The sequence below is a fragment of the Olea europaea genome, unplaced genomic scaffold (genome assembly GCF_002742605.1).
Source record: "Olea europaea var. sylvestris unplaced genomic scaffold, O_europaea_v1 scaffold1259, whole genome shotgun sequence".
Classification (NCBI taxonomy): domain Eukaryota; kingdom Viridiplantae; phylum Streptophyta; class Magnoliopsida; order Lamiales; family Oleaceae; genus Olea; species Olea europaea.
In genome coordinates this window covers 450,392-466,584 of record NW_019230035.1, presented here as the reverse complement: position 1 = coordinate 466,584, position 16,193 = coordinate 450,392, and positions in this window count along the sequence as shown.

Sequence of the window (16,193 nt, the reverse complement as noted above, 5' to 3'; positions counted from 1 at the left end):
GGGCACGTTCTTCAAGAACGAAGTCAAATTACAATCCAAAATCTTATCACCCTTGAAAAAGGAGTAGATAAGATAAGTTCCAGTAATGAGGACGCAAACCCCATAATGGACGCCTATGAAGAAGAGGTGCTCCAAAACAATGTCACTCACCAAAGACCCCATCACCGACGTCGTTGAGGTGAAAGAACGGCCATGCTCACTGAAGGAATGACTCAAATAGCTGCGGGCATGAAAGATATCGCAGCTCAGAATATTGCGATGCATGAATTCTTCATGCGAGCCCGAGGTCATCAGGGCTCCCAAATGCCCCAAGGATCTTACCCAACTCATGAAGTCCCTGCGTCTCATTCCCTAGGCCATATGAGCCAGCACAGAGAACGCCCCCTCGAAAGAGAAGCGAGTACAGAAGTCACATCCTATGTGTAAGGGAGCCATTCAGTAGAACCGCAATTAGGGGACAACTTCCCACTAGAATATGAAACACAAAGGTCAGTCAGTGTATTTGATCGAATAGGGCAGGACCTTAGTAATAGGGTTCGCTCAGTGCAAAAATCAGTTTGACAAGAACAGGTGCAGGAACAGGCACCCCTCCCACTTAGAAATAGGAGGGAGAGAATGGACTTAGTTGATTGGGGTAGTCGAGGAGGAGCACCTCTACCTCCCCAGAACATACAAGATGATGGGGACTCCGAAGGGTCGTGTCGATCTTACGAGATTGATGATGATGATTATAACCTCCCTTTCTCAAGGGAGATCCGAAGCTCCTCGGTGCCTACGAATTTCGTACCCCCTAAAATTCCCAAGTATGAAGGAAAAGAGGACCCGGAGAAGCATCTCACGAAGTAGATGACACGGATGAGCCTCAGGGAAGCCTCGCTTGCTTTGAAATGCAGAGCCTTCCACCTAACCCTGGCCGGAGCTGCAAAAGTATGGTACAACAGGCTACCTTCCCTGAGCATTAGGAGTTGGCCAGAGCTGAAAAAGGCCTTCTTGAACCAGTACCTCTCATATACAGAAGGAGAGGTCCCAGTGCAACGCCTGTAAGATATAAGACAAGCCCCTGGAGAAACGCTGAAAAGCTACCTTGCCAAGTTTACGGAGGAAATCACATACCACGAACAAGTCACTGACAGAGAAACCCTTTCAGCCTTGAAAGGCGGCCTTAGCATGAACACTGTGTTCTAGAGGGATATATGCAGCAAGAATCCTACCACTTATGACGAACTAGTAGAAATGATGAGAGTTGAAATTGTCGGTGAAGAGATGATTGATCACTGAAATCGTGCCTCGCGGGGACTCCCTTCGCCTCAGAGGCAGGTTAGTCGAGGACCCGCAGCGTACCTTGTCACCCAGCAATGGACCCAAGCAGAACATACAATAGCTCCCATGTCCAGATAGGCACTAGCTTCTGCCACGCTAAATGTAGTGCCAGTATTAGCATATGAGAATGCCCATATCGAGGTGGGACCATTTGGGGATACTGACAGTAATCGAAAGAAAAAGAAGAAGAAGAAGAAGCGGTCAAACAGACCTTTAGAAGGGTAAGGTTCTGCACCTTCCATCAACTCTATGGACATGACACCAGCGAATGCAGAGACGCTCCTCAACGTTCAGATCGGAATAATTAACATCCCTCTAGGAGGGACAAACATCCTCACAAATTTGCCTCCTCGAACAGAGGAGAGAGGAGACATAGAAATCAGTCACACTGGAGAAGAGAATCGAGGGACAGGGAAGAATCCAGACAAAGAGATCAGGCCCCATTTCTGGAGGCCAAATCATCAGGGAAATTGACACGATCATTGGGGGACCTCATATCGGTGGAAACACTAGAAATGCCCAAAGAAACTACAAAAGAAAAGCAAAGGATGCACCAATGCTCACGTACATCGTCAACCAGTCCTAAAAGCCAAACATGATGGCCCTGATTACCTTCTCCCAAGAAGATGCACAAAGAGTTTACCACCCGCATTGTGAGGCGTTGGTAGTAAGAGCCGTAGTGGTAAGAAACGGACTCAAGCACATGCTCGTCGATAATGGCAGCTCGATGAATATACTGTTCGGCTCTACCTTCGACAAAATGCAAATTGAACATGGGTTAATCTCCATGATCGACCCACTATTTAGATTTGCTGGAGACAGCATCGTCCCGTGAGGATGAATTACTCTGCCCGTCGAGATGGGTTCAACTCCCCTGGTAGCCTAACATTTCATGAAATTCTTGATAGTAGACCACAGATCAGCTTACCACTGAGTATTGGGCAGATCCGCGTTGAAAGATCTTTGGGCTATCACCTCCATCCATTACTTGTGTATGAAGTTCCCGACTGAACATGGAATTGCCACTGTCCGAGGTGACCAGATGGGCTCCAGAGCATGTTACCTAAACTCTCTGTAGAAATCAGAGCCCCGATCATAACAGAGGTTGCGAACGAAGCCGAATTGGACGTGGAAATGCTCGACGCCCCTGAACAAAGGCATACCTCCGAACAGGAGGAAGACGTCAACATGGAAGAGGCCCTTGATGATGGGCACCCTCTTGATGAGTTAGACCCCCGAATAACTGACTTAGAACCAAATGCGACCCAATGGAAGAACTTGAAACTCTCTCCGTCAACCCAGAGGACCCCAGTTAGGTCTTGCGAATTGGAAAGACACTGTCCCCCTAAGCGAAAGAAAAAATGATAGGCTTCCTGAAAAGAAACTTGGATGTCTTCACTTGGAAGCACAAAGACATGGTAAGAATAGACCCAAAGATCACTTGCCATCACCTTAACTTCAACCCCTTATGTGCCCCATATCGACAGAAAAGACGAGCCCTCAACCCGGAAAGGTACGAGGCACTCAAAGATGAAGTCAATAAGCTTAGCCACAGCGACTTCATCAGAGAAACCATATATCCGAAGTGGATATCCAACTCGGACCTTGTGAAGAAGCCTAACGAAAAATGAAGGGTGTGCGTAGATTTCACACACTTAAACAAAGCATGCCTTAAAGATAGCTTCCCACTGCTGAGGATAGACCAACTTGTGGATTCTACTGCTGGACATGAACTGTTGAGTTTCATGGATGCGTACTTAGGGTACAACCAGATACCCATGTTCCGATCTGATGAGAAGGTCACATCGTTCATCACAGACAGAGGACTGTACTGCTATAAAGTCATGCCCTTCAAATTGAAAAATATTGGTGCTACGTATCAGAGGCTAGTCAACATAATGTTTGCCAAACTCATTGGCCAAACCATGGAAGTCTACGTGGACGATATGCTAGTTAAAAGCCTCCGGGCGAACGAACACGTAAGTCACCTCGACTAGACCTTTCAAGCTCTTAGAAAGTATAAAATGAAGTTGAACCCCCTCAAATGCACTTTCGGGGTGGATTCGGGTCAGAATCGAAGCAAATTCGATAAAGATTAGGGTCTTACTGGAAATGAGGTCACCTTAGAAGTCGAAGAAGGTACAGAGCCTCAATGATCGAATAGCCGCGCTCAGTCACTTCATCTCTAGGGCCACTGATAAGAGCCTACCCTTCGTCAAAGTGTTGAAGCAAGGAAAGAAGTTCCAATGGACCGGTGAATGTGAGGAAGCACTTAGGAAAGGTGTCTCTATTATCCAAACCTGAACCACGAGAATCACTACTGCTGTACTTGGCGTCTTGGATGAGACGGTCAGTGCAGTCTTAGTCAGAGAAGAAAATGAGCACCAATTGCCGGTATACTACGTCAACAAAGCACTATTCCTAGCAGAAACACGCTACCCGGACATGGAAAAACTGGCACTCGCCCTTATCACGACATCAAGGAAACTGAGGCTATACTTTTAGGCCCATTCAATTGAACTTTTCACCAACTTTCCATTAAAGTAGGTGCTACAAAGAACGTATGCTTCGGGCCACTTGCTAAAATGGACAATCGAGCTCAGTGAGCTCGACCTACTTTTCCGACCCAAACATGTCATCAAGTGCCAAGCCCTTGCAGATTTTGTGGCTGAATTTGCCAAAGCCCCAGAAATGGAGGCGGCAATGGAACCAGCCGAGCCCCCAACATGGAACCTGTTCGTGGATGGATCCTCGGGAGAAATTGGCTCCGGAGTAAGGATCGTCTTGGAAAGCCTAGAGGGCCACAAGCTAAATTGCATGGTAAGGTTTGGCTTCGATGCCTCGAACAATGCTGCAGAATATGAGGCCCTTCTAGCAGGCCTTAGACTTACGAAAGAAATACAGGTCAGAGGACTCCTGGCAAGCAGCAACTCTCAACTTGTGGTGAGTCAGGTCAACGGGAACTTTGCGACCAAAGACAGTAGCATGGCTGCATATTTAAAATTAGTGCTGGACCTAGTTCCTCATTTCGAAAGGTTCAAACTGATCCAAGTCCCACGCCTCGAGAATACTCATGCAGACACCCTGTCAGAGTTGGTCAGCAGCAAAGATTCAGAGCTACTAAAGATTGTCCCCATTGAACACTTGTAGAAGCCCTCCATCTTTGGAGGTGAAAAGTTGTTATGGATAGAAAGTACCCTATTATGGATGCAACCCATCATGGCCTATCTTAAGGATCAATCACTACCAACTTCGAGAAACGAGGTAAGGAAGTTAAGAAGAAGGGCTTCACACTTCGTCCTACAAGAGGATGTCCTCTACAAAAGAGGCTTTGCCTCGCCACTTCTCCGATGTGTTGGAGGGGAAGAAACCACGTATATACTCAGGGAGATCCATGAGGGAATATGCGGAAATGGCTCTGGCACACAAAGTACTGACAAGGCAACTTCTGGCCAACCCTGAAAAAGGGATGCTTGCCAGTTCGTTCAGAAATGTGATAAGTGTTAGCGTTTCTCAAATATTCAAAGACAGTCTTCTCAGAACCTCTCTGTAGTCACCAGTCCGTGGCCATTCACCAAGTGGGGCATTGACTTCATTAGTCCATTCCCAAAAGGAAGAGGAAACGCGACTTTTGCTATTGTCGCCATTGACTACTTCACAAAGTGGGTTGAGGTTGAACCTCTTGCCAAGATCACCAAGGCGAACACTACAAAATTCATTTGGAAAAACATCATTTATAGGTTCGGCATATCCCATTCCTTAGTGTTTGACAACGGGAGACATTTCGACAACAAGAAGATGCGAGACTTATGTGACGAACTGGGGATAAAGAATGATTTCTCAACGCCTCATCACCCCCAAGCAAATGGGCAAGTTGAGGCAATAAAAAAACATCAAGCATACCCTGAAAATGAAGCTTGACACCTCAAGCGGGGCGTGGGTTGATGAGCTTCCCAACGTCCTCTGGGCCATCCGCACAACTAGCCAAACCACGGTAGGGGAGACGCCCTTCTCAATGACCTACGGAGCCAAAGTCATGAGCCCGGTCGAGGTAGAAGTCCCATCGCATCGTTGGATATGCTTCAATGAGATCAGAAACGACGAAACTTGATTGTGCGAACTCCACCTCCTTGAAGAAATGAGGGATACCTCCCAAGTGAAACTGGCTAAGTATCAAAGAAAGATGACCCGCTATTACAACTCCAAGGTAAGAAATTGAACTCTTCGGTTGGGGGACCTCGTCCTTAGAAGGGTCTTCCAATCATCAAAGACAACTGGGTCCGGAATGTTTGGACCGAACTGGGAATATCCTTATCGCATCCGCAAGGAGTCCCGACCTAGTACTTTTGAAATTGAAGACATGACAGGGTTGAGTACCAATGGAACATCGAACACTTGAGGAAGAACTATCAATGATGAACGTATGTTCCGATCCGATCTCCATGTTGTCTAATAAGTGTTTGTGATGATCCGATCTCATTTGTAATTTCCCTATCTTACTAAGTACTGAAATTGCCTTAATGAAGGATGATGTAAGTTCTAAGTAATGATACTTCAGTTCTTTTTGTCACATCTGTTAATGAGTTGTGTTCTTCAATATGTTATTAATCTGATCTTCCTTTATCCACTGGTTATTGGTTAGTGATTCTTAATATTTACTTTAAGTGCCTATCATTCATTACTCAACTATAGACAGTTCAACACAAGAAAAAAGAAGAAACACAAATAGTTGAAAGAAAAATTTTCATTCTATTCATTCAAACCAAGTTATAAAAGGGAGGCCGAAGCCATTACAAAAATAGCCATACTCTACTGGGGTGACGTTTTTCGTCCCAGCCGTTGGTTCATTCTCTGGGGCCTCTAGAGCTTCTTCGGAAACCCTATTAGGTCGGCCTCCAGTAGGCCCATCGAACTCTGCCTCCAAGGAGGATATATCCAAAGTTGGGTGGACCTCCTTTAGCCGACCCAACAGTCATTGGGCACTCTAAGAGGCCCAATAGTTGGCGAAGTCATCGTACAGGGGGTGCTCCTCGAAATGGTCAATGAAGTTCTACACAGCCACCTCCCATGCCGACTTCAGCTCCTCCTTCAGTGAGGCAATTTCTTCAGCCTAGGCCTCTGCCCGCTGCTTCAGCTCAGCCTTTTCCTTGTTGGAGGCCTCCAAAGCTGAAGTAGTTAGGCGGTGGTGCTCGTTGGCGTGATCAATTCACCTCGTCAGAGCAGCCACCTGGCACTCAGTTTCGTGCAGCTCCTTCTTCAGCCTCTCAACACCAGCATTGGCCCTCAGCCTTCTTGCCCTTCCTCAGCAGATTCGCCTTAGGGTCTTCTTCGACCTCCTCATTCGTCGGAGGCTGAAGCCTCTTATTGGCATCAACAGATCCTTCATCTGCTTCTTGTAGGCAGATGAGGAGGTTTTTAAGGCCTTCGCCTCGGCTACCATCTTCTGCATTGTCTTGAAGTCGGGCCTCAGAGGCCTCTTCTTGTTAAAGTTATCTACAAGGGAACAAACAAATTATTACAAGCATGAAGAGGTCGGAAAACCCACACGACATAGCCACTTCGTAAAACTACCTTGGAAAGCCATCAGGTCTGTTTCGAAACGAATGTTCTTCCTGATCAGCTCATAATATGACCTCTTCTTCCAAGGCAGCTGGTAGATGATGCAAATTATGTCGAAGTCGTCTGTGGATATCTCACACCGAGGAAGAGTACCTTCAAAAAAATAAAGAGCATTTAGGATCCGAACCAAAGAAGAGTAAACAAAAGTGCAAGGCAACAGTACTCACTAAGTGTGGAATACTTCGTGGGGACCGTAAAAGGCGCCAGGGGGTCCCCCTCCATTGTGTCCCATCTCCTAGCAGCCCAGCACCACAAGCTCTTCCATTTTTTAATGGAGCTCGACAAATTGATCACGAATAGAGTATGGGAACCCCATGAGGTCAGAGAATGCCACCTCTAGTCTTGTCCCTCCCAACTGCTACCTTAGGGATGCATAGGGTCTGAAAAATCGAGAAGGGCATCTCCATCCCGAGCGATGCCTCCTTCCATAACAACCAGGACCCCACCATTTGGCTCCAGGAGTTCGGGTTCAGCTGGGTTGGTGCTAACCCGTACAACCTCGCACTAGCCTAAAGAAAGGACGGAGGGGGAGCCTAAGTCCAGCCCTAAAAAGTGCCTCACTCACGGTCGCACACCCCGGCCTAGGATAGCATGCTCTCTCATCAAGCTCCAGTAATATCAGTTCTACACTATCAGGTATCTAATATTCAGCCCTAAGTCTACCCTCGACGGGTAATCTGAAACCTCCCAGTGTTCTGATGTATCTATCGGGCTGTCAGGCCTTCTCCAAATATTTTTCCCTCAATATCGCCTCGACAACCTCGCTGGGGCGTCGCCAAAATAGGCTCATCCACCCTCACCACCTCTAAATCCCTTCCCGAAGCCCCACTACCATCCGAAGCCATTATAAAATAGAAAAATGAGAAAAAACTGGGGAAAATACTTACTGAAACTCAAGAAACTGAGCGACCTACGGTCGAAAAAATCAACACCCAACGTGACATAGCCAGAAACTAGAAATGTGGCCGGAGAACGATTGCACAACGTCGAAAAATGCAAGAATCTTGAAAAGAAATTGATTTTCTGATTTCGCAAAAGTGAAAAACTCCCAAAATGCTCAAGTTTGCCTTTTATAGAGCATTCCAGCTAATCTCCACCATTGAATTCAAATACAATCAATCTAGACCGTCCATCGCATCATAAATCTGAGTCATTGATACGAAACGCCAGATTTGATCTACACCAAAGATCAAGCTGTGACCCTCACGCTTACATAAAATGCGTCGTCTCGATCACCATCAGTTGTCTACAACAAGTAGCCACAACAACCTTTTCTGGGAACGGGCATCGTACCCAACTATCGCCTTGAAAATACGCGACAGCTGTCAAATTATTTGACGTCATAAATGTTCACCTCAGATCGAAATTGTCAGCTTTACAAAGCTTAGACGCATTTGATGCGGAGTCCTTTGCGGGTCATCGCCTCGGTAGCAGCATTCCTCCTAAGCTTTACAAAGATTTAGCCATCTCTCAACGCGTCGTATCGTGTGGGTCAGCGCACCGGTGGCAGATGAGCTCTCCACTCAGCTTACAAAGCTTAAACGCACCTGACGCAGAGTCCCTTGTAGGTCATCACCTCAATAGCTGCGTCCCTCCTAAGCTTTACAAAGATTTAGCCATCCCCCAATGCGTCGTCCCCTGTGGGTCAGCATACCGGTGGTAGATAAGCTCCCCACTCAGCTCACAAAGCTTAGATACACCTGACGTGGAGACCTCTGTGGGTCATCGCCTCGGTAGCTGCTTTCCCTCCTAAGCTTACAAAGCTTTAGCTGTCTCCCAAAGCGTCGTCCTGTGAGTCAGCGCATCGATGGAGGATGAGCTCCTTCCTTAGGCAGTAACGAAGCTTCAGCACCTCAGCCGACGACGTGTCCCGATCTTCAACTTCATAAGCTTCAGCATTTCCCACACGTCGTCTCTGTAGGTTAGCGCCTCGGTCAAATATGTATCCTGATCCTAAGTTGCACAAGGCTTTGGCCTTTTCCCAATGCCATCTCTTCGATGAACACAAAAACCGATCAACAAGCTTTCAGGCCGTCTACACACTTCACCCTTCTACACTAGTTCTCTAACACAAACCAAGGTAGGCATACTCGATCGAAAAAACAAGCCCACCCATAATATAAATATTCATGCCTGAACTTGGGGGGACCACTGTTACGCTCCTATCTGAACCACTTCATAAAGTTTACCACTGCAACATACGTCTGCGCGCTGCGAGGCACAAAACAATTCTACCGAACTGACCTAACTGTCATTGATGCCGAAGCGAAATGCACTCCGAGGTTCTCCTTCCGCCGTCACTTTCAGAAAGAGATTTGTGTCAAGATCCTCTCTGCCCCCAAGGCTTAATTGATTTGATGTCTTGATAAGAGTATAAAATACCATATTTTTCCCTCTTAAATATTGCATTCTTGTAATTATATTATGCCAAAATGCACTTATTACTCTTATGTTTTGGTTTAGGTTGCATTTTGGTGAAAACGGTGAAATTTGGAAGAAACAAATGAAAAGGGACCAAAGCGAGAAGAAGTGAAAGTTCAAGGACCAAGTTGCAAATAATTCATAGATGAGACGGGTGATGGAATCATGATTTGAGAAATTTAGGAGTCCATTGGTGCAATTAGAAGTCAAAAGAAGTTAAATATGCCTATAATATTTTCACAAATCAGATTCCAACCAGATATAAGGATTTTCAGATTTTAAACCAAAGATTGAGATCAATGTTTGACCTAGCAAACGTCCGAATTTGGAAAGAGTTATTTCTATCAAGATTGTAGTACTTTGAGTTAGCTCTCCAATGAAACTTGAATCACCTCAATCGAATGTCGAGAGAGGAAGTTATGACCAAATATTGAAAGTAGTCGCACAGAAAATTCTAGCCAAAAATTTACTTTCCTTATTCGGTTCAACCTCTTGTGGAAACGTGTTTTGCACACAGTTTTAACCCCAAAAACGTCCCAGAGCGCCTCTATTCATTCTGGATCACTTTTCTCTCATCCTTGGCACAAGAAACTCCATGAATAACTAAAATCTTTAGTGAAACCAAGAACGATCTCGATCAAATTTGGTGATTTCAATATCTTTTCTTTCATATAATGTGATTTTTATTGTCGAATAACTCTGGGATTCATATTTCTTCTTTATTTTTATACTTTTGATATTTGTTTCACTTTTATTAATTTATTCATGGATTCAATTATTTTTTTCAATTGAATGACTAAAATATTGGTTGAATTTCAATTTCAATTGAATTATTGACGTGATTTGATTACTGCTCTATGCTTAAGGTATATTGTCACTTCTTGAATCTTGTTTCAATAAATAAATGCGGAATATGTTGTTAGAAATTCTAAATTCCAGGATTGCAAGTGAAATTAAATAAATATAGGTTTTCCCTTTTGAATTGGTAATGGAAATTGGTTCAATTTTTATTAGATTTTTCATAGAATTAGTCACGCTCTTTCTATCATTTGATCGAAATATTTATTGAGTTTCAATTTCATGTATGTCGTTGATGGATTATTTACTTCCGTATGCTTGATGTATACAGACGCTTCTTAATCTGATTTCAATAGACTAAAGTAGGAATATATTATAGGAACTTTGATTTTAGAGTAAAATGTATGAACGATTAATGTTGATTGATCCAATCCGAGAAAGTGAATTTCGGTGCTTCACTATTTTGAATATTGATATTTAAATCCCACTTCAAATTGAAAACTCACTTCACAGAATCACGAAAACCCCGGTTCGTTTGATCCTTTAAACAATTTTCCATCTCCGTGTGGATACGACACCCCAAAACTCTACTACAATCACCGCGTTATACTTTGGGCGTAATCACGTCTCCAAGGGTCTAGTTGATGTGACGTATCAACTTTATATCTACTCAATTCAAGAGAAATTATTACCCGCCCACTCTATAGATGCGGCTTATTGACGCCTACGAGCAGACGCTTCACACCGTCAGATGCATACACGTGTCCCACATCCAACGGTTCTCCTCACCTATAAATGCCCAAGGTTTGACAAAAGGAAAAGGTAATGAAACTCTTGCAACTTAGCTCTCCATAACAAGAAAAGATATATAATCTCCTCCCCACTCTCTTGCACAACCCGAGCACTGTTCCGATCATCGGATACTAATTTTGATCGTGTGCGTCTGACTGTGTATTGATTGTGCGCAGGAGAGATCACATAGAGTAGCTATCGGTTGGCCACGTAGGAGGTCCAATTCATGAGGTCAACAGAAACCATTGAAGACCAAGAATTAAGAATTTTTACAAGATTTACCTGACAAAGATTAACATTGGAAGCCCAAGAAATACTTTTTGATTTTTGTGATCCTTCCATATTTACTAGTTATTTGATTTGATATCTCTGATGGCCTCAGATTGACAGTGGACAGCTCAATCCACCACGTTCATGGGCTGGGCTGCGTCGAGCTCATCAAGTAAATCCCATTGACCTTACAAGCTGGCCATATTTTCTTCATTTTCTTATTGGTAATTATGTAAAAGTTTCTTGTATTTCATTCTGAATATAACTTTTTTCTATTTTCGTTTAAATTTTCTATCTAAAAATCTAAAATCTAAAAGGTCAATAGGATTGGCTCATCACAGGAAGATATATGGATCTAGCCGAGTCTTGGTAGTTTGTGTAAGGATTTTCTTAAGTGGAAATTACAGTTATCCCTAATTTTCAAATCCCTAATTCAAAGTTAAGATTTCAAGTTTTATAATTCAAAAATCAAATAATAATACATTTTTTAAATATTAATAATAAAGTTATAAAAAAAATTTTAAAAAAATCAAAACCCACCCCCAAAAGCCCTAAAACTCTCTCTCTCTCTCTCTCTCACACACACACACACACACACACATAGAATTACTCCCCCGTTCAGTCCCTCTCATCCCCTTCTCCATCTTTCTTCAACGGCAAGACCACCCTGTGACGACACTGATTCGTCATCACAGGATGCTTTTGCTGCTCGTCCCTCTACTTCTTCTTGTTGGAGTCATTTTCACAAAGGGCATAGTTTGTTTTTAGAGATTTTTTTGTGTTTGCTTCATCGCTGCACCACCATGTGGTTATGGTGTGATGGATTTGTGTTGGTGTGATGGCATGGTGAATTTGTGGTTGTGGTGTGGTAGACTTGGTGGATTTGTGGTTGTGGTGGATTTGTGAAGGTTTGGAGGGAGATGGTGGTGGTGTGGTGGTGGAGATGGATATAGAGGAAATGGTTTGTACAATTGATAGTGGTGGGGCGACGACGATCGTTATGATGAGATATGGTGGTGACGGTTGCGACCATGGTAGCGACAGCATTGGTATGGTCGTCGGTGGTGCGGGTGATTGTGGTTGGTACAGTGGTTTGTGACCAATTATTAATACGTGACCTAAATAATATGATCATAGATTATTTGATTGATTGTGACCAGTGAATTGGTTAATCTGTGATCAATAAATAATATGTGACCAATGAAAAAAATAAATTGTGACAAAAAATAATATGTGACCTAAAAAATTAATAATTTGTGACTGTAGAATAAGTTGTGACCTATAATATTAGTGATCTGTGACCTATAAATTTTTTTATTTGTGATCGAAAAATGATATGTGACCTATAAAATTTTTGATTTATGATTGAAAAATAAGTTGTGACTAATTAATTTTCATTTGTGACGATGAACAAATTGTGACCTACAAAGTTTTGAATTATGATCGTAAAATAATTTGTAACATAAAATTTTTGATTTGTGATCAAAAAATAATAAATGACTAATTAAATTGTTAATTTGTGACCAAATTATATAGATATGTGATTTAAATATATTTAATTAATTAATTAATTAAATCGTAAAAAAATAAAAAATTTTGATTTTTGAAATTTGAAACTTGTTTTCTTAATTTTAAAATAACTTATACTTAATTTCTTACTTATGAAATTTTCTCTTTTCTTAATCAATAGATGAGTTTATATGTGTGAATAATTGTGTGTTTAAATTAAAGCATATCAAATTCGATTAAGCCCAATTTAAAGTGATCTAATAAGACTTCGATTTTGGGCCGTTATGCATCCAATTAAAGTATGAGTTTATAAACGTGTAGAGATCGGGCCCAAGTCCCTAATTATATGATGGACCGAATTAGGTCAAAGGGTATCACTATATAAATACAGTTATATGTGTGAATAATTGTGTGTTAAATTAAAGCATATCAAATTCGATTAAGCCCAATTTAAAGTGATCTAATAAGACTTCGATTTTGGATCGTTATGCATCCAATTAAAGTATGAGTTTATAAATGTGTAGAGACCGGGCCCAAGTCTCTAATTATATGATGGGCCGAATTAGGTCAAAGGGTATCATTATATAAATACATGTATCTTTTGCTTATTCTATTCTGTCTCCCATCACCAAAGAGAATTACGAGTTACGTGTAGATTTGGAAGATTATACCGCAGGATTCAATTATTGCAAATAACCATATTTGATTCAAGTATGCTTATGCTATAATTTATATTTTTCTTGATAATTTAACATGAAAGATCCGGCAGTTTAAGATAATAAATTATCCTACAAGTGGTATCAGAGTCTTTTCATATTGAATCATTGATAATCAAAGCTTTAAAATTTGGTTCTTACAATATTTTTTTGAAGTTTTTAGATTTAACAATTTTATATCTTTATTTATATCTTTATTTTCTTGAATTTGAAAACTTTTGCGGTATATTTTTCGTTATTATCTTTCACTATTCGAATTAAAAGGTTGAAGGATTTTAAGATTATTTTTGTGAGGAATTGCCTTTTTTTTTTTTTTTTTGGTTTATTAATTACAGGTTTTATGGATTAAAAAAATAATAAATTTCGGCAGCAGTGCCGGGGCTGCTGTAAAAGGAAAGGGATGTCAATGTTGGCCGGCGCTCCTGATCTGTTAGAGGCGACGCCGGCATGAGCCGCCAATGGAAAAGAAAAGAGAATTTTTTTTTTTTAGGGTTTTTAGTTTTTTTTTTTTAGATTTAGGGACAGGGGCTTGATATGTAAATTAGGTAAATTGAAGCCCCTTCCTTGCCATCAGAGTTAGGTTTTAGTTTTATGAATCAAGTCCCTAACATTTTAAAGTACATCCAATTTGGGCCTTTAAGTTTTGAACTTAATAATTCAGTCCCTAAAGTTAAAAAATCAATTAATTCGAGCTAATAAAGTTCTAAATTTTATAATTAAAGCCATCAAAGTTTATAATTAATTCAAATTGACCCCCAAAGTTTCAAATTTTCAATTTTGGCCCCCTAAAGTTTTGAATTTGTTCTAATTGATTCTCTAAAGTTTTGAATTAATTAATTATGGTCAGTAAAGTTACAACTTTATTAATTTCAACCCCTAAAGTTTGGAATTTGAATTATTAATCCTAAGGCCCCTAAAGTTTAAAACTAAGTCAAATATGCAAAATTGTTGATTCTCTTTCTCAAATGTTGATACTAAGTACTCTTTTAAGAGATATAATGTTCGAAAGTTAGTTAATTGAAGCAACATGTTGTCAAAGCAACATCTCTTATGAAAATTGACTAACTTAGAATATTAAAATGTGTTTGTGCATGTGTTATTCATGTGAATATTGGTCGGTCCAAAGAAAGGTCAATATTTAGCCAAATACACATCCACCTGTGGTGATAAATATGTGTCGATTATTTAGTTTAATGTGTGATCAATAAATCGGTCCAAAAAAAAGTTTATTGATTGACACGTTTTTTTATTGTCAATGTCTGATCACTACGCTAAGAGTACCGCTTACAAGTCAATATTTCTGTTCAAAAACTAAATACTGATATTGTGCTAGGTATCTTGTGATGGGCCCTACCACTATTTGAGATTATTATTATTTGCATATCAAAGATATTCATGTGAGCTATTCGTAATAATCATTCTCTAATTCAGTTTCAAGTTCAGCTACTAATATCTCTGCTGGCATTAATTCAATTTCAATACTTAATAGCACAAATTTTAGGGCATGGTAAGAGAATGTGATGATTGTTCTCGGAGTCGTGGACCTAGACCTTGCTTTACGGGTCGATCAACCTGCTGCACTTATTGATAAGAGTATCTCTGATGACAAGAGGCAGATGAAAAAATGGGAACGATCAAACCTCATAAGTTTAATGGTCATGAAGCGTGCTATTCCAAAAGCATTTCGGGGCACTATGTCCGATAAGATGACTACTGCTAAGGGTTTCCTTGAGGATCTTGAGAAAAGGTTTGTCAAGAATGAAAAGGCTGAAACAAGTACAGTTTTGACGAACCTTGTCTCAATGAGGTATAAAGGAAAAGGAAACATTCGAGAGTACATTATGAAAATGTCTTACATTGCTTCAAAACTAAAGGCACTCAAGTTGGATTTATCTGAAGAATTGTTAGTGCGCTTGGTTTTGATATCCCTTCCAGCACATTTCAGTCAATTCAAGGTGAGCTACAACTGACAAAATGACTCATGGTCCCTTAATGAGTTCATCTCACACTGTATCTAGGAAAAGGAAAGATTGAAGTATGAGAAGACAGAAAGTGCTCATTTAGCCACCACCTCTAAGGACAAAAGGAACAAGAAAGTGAATATTAATAAGGAAGCTGTGGGTACAACATCGCAAAATAAACAACATAAGGAACCAACTGAAGGTGGTTGTTTCTTCTGTGGAGCTGCTGCTCATAAGAAGAAGAATTGCACCTATTACCACGTATGGCGTGTAAAGAAATGTATTATTCTTCATTTGATTTGTTCCGAGATTAATCTAACTTCGGTACTCAGACATACATGGTGGATAGATTCTTCTGCAACAACTCACATCAGTATGTCTATGCAGGGTTGCCTGAGTTGCCGAAAACCAAGTGATGGTGAAAGTTACATCTATGCTGGCGACGACAAGAAGGTGGAAGTAGAGGCAATAGAAAAATTTAGATTATTGTTAAAGACTAGATTTTATTTAAATCTTGTTGAGACATTTATTGTATCGTCTTTTAGACGAAATTTGATTTCTATTTCTATTTTGGACAAGTTTGGTTATACTTGTTCATTTGGAAATGGAAAATTTAGTTGTTTCATGTTTCAAAATTGGTTGGTTCCGGTTCTTTATCAGGTTACGATAATCTTTATTCAATTGATACAATTGCTTCTTATAATGAATCCTTGCATGTGAGTACTCGAGGTGTAAAGCGAAAATTAATTGGCGAGAATTCTGCCTCGTTGTGGGACAAGAGATTATG